This window comes from Lactuca sativa, chromosome 6, assembly GCF_002870075.4.
Source record: "Lactuca sativa cultivar Salinas chromosome 6, Lsat_Salinas_v11, whole genome shotgun sequence".
NCBI classification, from domain to species: domain Eukaryota; kingdom Viridiplantae; phylum Streptophyta; class Magnoliopsida; order Asterales; family Asteraceae; genus Lactuca; species Lactuca sativa.
In genome coordinates this window covers 148415416-148422696 of record NC_056628.2, presented here as the reverse complement: position 1 = coordinate 148422696, position 7281 = coordinate 148415416, and the positions used below count along the sequence as shown (strand labels likewise).

General features: G+C 37.0%; 1 non-coding gene across 1 annotated transcript; it reads right to left on the bottom strand.

Annotated features, from left to right (window-relative positions):
- Positions 1-6196: 6196 nt before the first annotated feature.
- On the bottom strand, positions 6197-6303 carry LOC111898803 (small nucleolar RNA R71). Its single transcript, XR_002852713.1, has one exon. It is a non-coding gene; the product is annotated as a small nucleolar RNA R71 (small nucleolar RNA).
- Between the last annotated feature and the right edge of the window lie 978 nt (positions 6304-7281).

The following is a 7281-nucleotide window of genomic DNA, read 5'->3' as shown; positions in this document are numbered from 1 at the left end:
TCTTGTTCCTTGATCGAATCGTGGAATATCATCTTCATGTGGAATGCTTGTTCCACGGGATTTGGGAAGATCATAGTTGTCGAACTTTGACATCTACTATACGGGAGAAAAACGAATTCAAGTTAGTTGATTGAATGAGTCCTTAGCAAATCACCCAAATGAGATACTAAGGCTAGGACCCAACTCAATATTCTACAGCTCGGGAGAGGGATGCCGTAACCCTAATTGCAGAATATTTGAAGGTAAGTGAATGACGATTCACTAATTTCCACCACGAAAAACAAAAAAGTAATTTTAAGTTTTAAATCTATGAAAACTCCTAGATCCTTTGAGATTCATTGAACTTTCAATGGCATGTTTAAATCTCGATATGCCCCTCTTGTTTGTGACTGGGATGCTGAGGATCACAAAGCGGGTGTGAATAACCATGCAAACTTACATGGTGCCCTCACATGTTACAATCACCTATTCGATGTGCCGGTAAACCACACACGCTCCACCGAACTATGACAAACATTGAGTCACCCTTTGCTACCTTTGCTTAGAACCATTTAGTGTGCCGGTAAACCACACACGCTCCACTAACGTCTTTGCAAGGGCACAAAGTGTAATTTCATGGAATTGCATCAATTCACTTTTGCCTAAGTAACTAAGATTGGGAATTTTATGAAAACATTTAGTTACTTTAATAATTCATTATACTTATAATGGAAGGTTTCGTCCTATCCTACCCATTCGGCTAATGACCCTCTACTAGTCAAGAGTGCGGTGGGTAAGAGTGGATACCCATTCAATCACCATTTTATAGGCAATTTCCTTAAACACTCCTTATAGACCAGCTTCGTGAATAAGGCCTACTAACGGTAAGACTGACTTTTACTCATACATATATATAATGTTAGACTTTTAATGTTATAAATAGTATAGGGTGTATTTTATACTTTCAAAATACTAGGTGGTCTAATTTAACAATTATACTTTTAATTCAATTAAATTGTAAACCTAAACTTTTATGGATTTATTAAACCTCTTTTAATTATACACCTTAATTAATTAATAAAACCATAAGGGTGTGATTTGAACTTTTTCAAAACAATACTAGGGTTTTAGAATTTAACATTCCTAATTAAACTTTTAATCAACTTTTGAATTCCAAAACTTGAGGGAAAGTTTTGAAACATTTTAACACATTAGGGTTTAGAATTTAAACATACATCAACATTAAACCATTTAATCAAAATTTAAATTCCAAAACTTGAGGGCAAGTTTTGAAACATTTCAAAACATTAGGGTTTTAACTATTTAAATTTCAAAACAACAAAACTTTTGGGTTCAAATTTAAACTATAAAACCTAAAGGGGAAAATATGAAACATTTCATAACAATAAGGATCAAATAACAAATAATCTAAATTAACAATTAATCACATAATTATCCATATTTTATTTATTTAATGATTTCTTGCAAAACAATTTATCAATTTAGTCAAAATAATTAAACAATTATCATATAAGGAAACAATTATCTTATTAATTGATAAATATCTTCAATTAGATCAAAAATTTAGTCATATATATCAAAAGAACGGATTTATATTGATCTAATATGATAAGGTAACTATCCATAAGCAAAAACAGCAAGAAATCGCGAAGATATCCCCATCTGACGAGTTGACTCGTCGAGTCAAGCTTGGACTCGTTGAGTCTGCATGGACTCGGCGAGTCCAGCCTCCATAACACCAAAAATCGAATTTTTTGAACATGTAATGCATCAATACAATTGAAACCAGTCTAGGCTCTGATACCATTGATGGGTTATGGGCATAAGACATCCTATGTGCTCATACAAACCCTAATGCTTAAATCTGGGTTTCTCTATTGTACATGCTTTGAATCCAAGACTATAAACCCTAATTCTAGCATATGGAAATTGATATTAACATATAATTAAGTTTATGATATTACCTTGATTGTTATGTAGCAATAACAATCCCAATTCCTCCTTGAATTGACCTTGGAAGGCTTAGAGTCACAAGTGTCACTCCTCTAATGGCTTACAAACACCAAGAGCAAATAGAGAAGGTATAAGGAGAGAGGGGAGGTATTGAATTCGTTTCTAGGACCTCTTGGGAAGGCGTGGACGAATTCATGAGCCTTGGGGTCTTTATATAGGTGTAGAGATTAGGGTTTTAGTCCTTATCCTTATCTAGTTGCTTGCCCACCAAGTAACCATAAGATAAGTCTTGAAACCCTTATCCTAGTCGAATTCTAAGGCCTTATCACCTTAAAATCGTCCAAACTATTAATAAGATAATCCTTACCTTATTTTGTAACTATCACATAATTACAATTCAACCACTCTAGTTTAATTAATTCCATTTGATCACAAAATTAATTCTTAATTAATTATTGACCAATACTAATTAAACAAATATGATTTCTCCTTTAATATATTATTCTTATAACATATTAATAAATCATAATAACCTCTCTCTCTTTATTTATTTCTCCAATCAAGTTGCTTTGGTGAAGGCAACCCAAAAGGACCATGCACCATCGGGTCAAGTACATACCAAAATAGTTATGAACTTAGACACTAATCTAACAATATTACCGTCTCATGATCACTCGAGATAAATTCCATGAAGTGATATCAGTAAGCATGGGTTGAATCCAATACTCAGAACTTATGAGAACTCATGAGTGTTGTAGCAACACTTTGCAATGTCCAACGTCTTAGACATCTACAACCAACTACATAACAGTCTTGATTCATATCTACTTCCAACATATGACTGACTGTGGAGAATTAGAATAATATGAAATACAATAACATAATTATTCTAGAAGTCAAAACATGTAAATGAAATGATAGTAAACGATTGACAAAAGATAGCAACACTTTACTCATAAATAAACACAACTTTTATTCATCATCAAATGTCAATTACACATTACAAATTTCAAAATTATCTAACTAGTAAAACTAATATCACCCTTCAACCCTATGCTCCGAGCATGCTGGAGATGCTTAACCCGAATCAGTCCCTTCGTGAGGGGATTTGCTGGGTTCTCATCCGATGATACTCTCTTTGTCACGAGGAGTCCTTCTTCTATTCGATGTATGATGAAATAATATTTTCTGTCGATGTGTCTCGATCTCCCGTGATCCCTTGGTTCCTTGGCTAAGGCAACCACACTTTTACTATCCCAGAAAATTTCTATTGGCTCCTTTATAGCTGGTACAACTCCAAGGTCTCCAATGAAGTTATTCAGCCATATCGCCTCCTTTGCTGCCTCTCTTGCAGCTATATACTCTGCTTCATAAGTTAAATCAGCCACTGTCTCCTGCTTGGAACTCTTCCAAGTAAATGCTCCTCTGTTTAAGGTAAAGACCCAGCCTGACTGAGAGCGGAAATTATCCCTATCAGTCTGAAAGCTAGCATCACTATACCCTACAACTCTCAAGTCATCACTCCCACCGAGGGTAAGGACCGCGTCCTTGGTCCTCCGCAGGTACTCTAGGATATTCTTTACCGCAGTCCAGTTCGCCTTGCCAGGGTTCCCCTGATATATGTTGACCATGCTCAAGGAAAAAGTCACATCAAGACGAGTGCAGGTCATAGCATACATGATCGAAACTACAACAGAAGCATACGTTACTCGACTCATCTCTGCTATCTTAGCCTTTGTACTCGGACTCTGAGTCTTACTCAGTCTGGCGTTACTCTGGATCGGTAACTCTCCTTTCTTGGAATTTTGCATGCTGAATCTATTTAACACCTTCTCCAAGTAGGTACTATCACTAAGTCCAATTAGTCTTTTACTCTTATCTCTCAAAATTCTTATCCTTAGGATATAGGCAGTGATATGTGCATATTTAGTTCATATTAAGTGTAGATTTTTATTCATTTATTAGCTAAATTATGGCATTTCATGGACAAAAGCTACTTAAAAGTGTTTGAATTATGTTTTCAGTCCAAAAGTGAAGCTCGGAAGCAAAAGGAAGCAGGAGAAGCGGTTGAGAGCTCGAGAATGGAACAAAGAAGAAAAACACTAAAAACAACACCTACTCGGTGAGTCCACACGAATATTCGAGAAGATAAAGACTCAGAGACCCAAAGACTTATCACGTATGGGGACTGAGAGATGGACTCGACGAGTCGGCACCTGACTCGATGAGTCGTTTCGCATATATAAAGATAACTTCTCAGAACGATGGGGAGAAATTTTGGAACGATTCAGAAGAGGTTAGCTGCGATTGAAGAGTCAGAAAAACCCTAGAGGACGAAGATACAAGCTAGAATCCAATTCCAAAGGAGATTTGAGGCAAATTTCATCATTCTACTTAATCTTTTGTTTTTCATTATGGTTAAACAATTAGAATCTGTTTGTTTGCTGTTATTTACTTCAATCATGAGCTAAAACTCTTAAACTTCTGTTTGGGGATACGAAATTGATACTATGGTTTGATTATTGGTAGGATTAATTTAAAGTTGGTGATTTTTGTTATTTTAGCTTGCTAAAGAACCTTGTGTGTGAATGATAATTAATTTTTTGTTAATAGGAAGGTAATTGAATAGCATGAACATCTATTAATTATCAACCTCATATGCTACGTGACCACTTTGTCATATGTCTAGGATTAATGAACATGAAACTAGAATTAATAAGAAAATTGAGTAAATTCATGTGTGAGCTTGTATGATGACCATCAACAAGAAGTTAATTAAAGGACCAAATTAGTTAACTATTGCAAGTCTAAATTAACCCGAATAAATAACCTAGTGAATTGAATTAAATTAGACAACTGGCCACTGTTTAAGTTAGTTTATTTGCTAAGGATTAGTGTAATGAACGCGAATCTAATCACTGGAATCGGTAACCAACAAAAGAGTTAATCCATTGCACCATTACCTTGAAATCAACCGTAGGATCAATTGAGTTGAACTAAACAGAAGTTCCTTCCCATTATTGAATCTAGTTAATTCTTTGTTTTTCTAAGTTTTAGATTAAGTAATAGTTAGTAAGTTTCTAGTCTTGTAAAACTAGAGAAAACCCCCTACTTATTAATTAATTTAGATAGAATTAGTTTTTAGTTTTAATTTACCGTTCCTTGTGTTCGATACCCTACTTATTTAACTATACCACAATTGATAGGTCCACTGCCTTTGTGTGTTTATTTTATAATTAAAAGTAGGTTTAAAACTAAGTTTGTTTCACATACATCAAGTTTTTGGCGCCGTTGCCGGGGAACGGTTCTAAAATTAACATTAAATTCTAATTTAATCGATCCTTTGTGTGGGATTTATCGTACACAAAGTTATTTAAAAGGTAATTTAATAAGTAGAATTAGTTTTGATAAAAATCCGTTTTTAAAGTAACTAGAAATTTTTTTCTGTGTTTTTCCTTGAACTCGCCGAGTGCACTCGTGCCGACTCGGCGAGTACATCGCTGTTACAGTTTTAATTTTTAATTTTATTTTTTTTCTTTTTACGAATTTTCTGTTTTGTTTATAGTTGTTTCATGACCCGAGGATCTGATACACCTCTGGTCCCTCCTCTTGAAGACCCGGAATCCACACTAAGGAGGAGAAATGCAAAACCGTTGGAGAATCCGCTTCTTCAAAGAACTCGCCACTCAAAAACCTCAAATCCGTTTTCAGCAAGAAGAGGAGCAGCAAATCAGGAGCATCCAGTGCCTCTTTGACAATCAGAGACCCAATTCAAGAAGACACCAAGTACGAGACCGAGGAAAAAGAAGAACCCACATATGAGCACGAATCCGAGTTTGAAGACGATTTAGCTATCACTGTGGCTAATATCGATGAAGTCCCCATGGGGGAATGGAAGAAGAGAATGCGCGATGACACCGGCCCGGGACTTGTGCAGCCCGCAATTCCCGCAACCACTACTTTCGAACTAAAAGGCCATATTCTCGCTCAACTCAAGGAGATTCCTTTTTATGGGAAGGATCACGAAGATGCCTACAAGCACTTGGACGAAGTGAATGATATGTCTGACTACTTCAATGTATCGAATGTTCCACGCGAGACCCAACTTCTTCGCATGCTTCCAGTCACGTTCAAGGGTGCTGCAAAGGATTGGCTAAAGTCACTTCCTCCCGGATCGGTCACCATATGGGCCAAGATGAAAGAAGAGTTCATAGACCACTTTTTCCCGCCCTCCAAAATAGCCAAGCTAAAGAAAGCCATTGCCAACTTCGAGCAACAACCCGGAGAATCTCTTTATGAAGCTTGGGAAAGATACAAGAGCTTGCTTAGAAATTGCCCACACCATGACCTCAATAGCCAACAAGAGGTCTCCATTTTCTATGATGGAGTCAATGTCACCACAAGGCAATTGCCCGATTCACAAGGCCTGCTCACGAAGAAGGCACCCCCGGTAATCAAGGAGTTAATTGTAGAATCCTCTAAGCATTCTAGAGAATACCACAATCCAAGAAATGAACTAAGTCCGGGGGTAGTGAATTCGGAAAATGATAGCATGGCGGCGGTGATAGCTAAGCTCGATAGTCTAGATAGAAGGATGACAAAAATGGATCAAACAATCCATGTTATTCGGGTTGGATGTGAGAATTGTAGAGGGCCCTATCTCACAAAGGATTGTGATTTGGATGAAAATGGAAACATGAAGGCTCAAGTGTTCTACTCAAGTGGCGATAGATACGACGAGAATTGGCGGAAACCGAAGAAGGAATGGCTCCCATACGAAGAATACAAGAAGGCTAAGGAGGAGAAATACAAGCAGAAGGAGAGGGATTCTATCAAAAGGAAGAACCAATAATGGAAAAGAAAGCCGATTTAGAAGAATTGTTCACTAGATTCATAGCTGCGTCCGAAAAGAGACACAATGATCACGATGCTGCAATACACGAGACCAGAAATATGCTAAGAAATCAGCATGCATCCATTCTCAACATTGAGAAATAGCTGGGACAACTTGCACATCAAGTGAACGAAAGAAGACTGGTTCAACTTCCAAGTAACACCGAAAACAATCCGAGAATGGAGAATGTGAGTGCAGTGACTTCTAGCAATGAAGAAATTTTCACACATGCACAGAGGATCTCAAATAGGAAGACAGAAAAGGCAGAAGAGTCGGCTCCAGCTAAGCCCGACCAGACTCGCCGTGTCCCTCTAATGGACTCGACGAGTCCATGCGTTAATGATAAAACTGTCATTACCTAAAAGCCATATAATCCCCCATTGCCATTCCCAATCAAAGCCATGCCTGTTGAAAAAGTTGAAGCTTATAGAGCT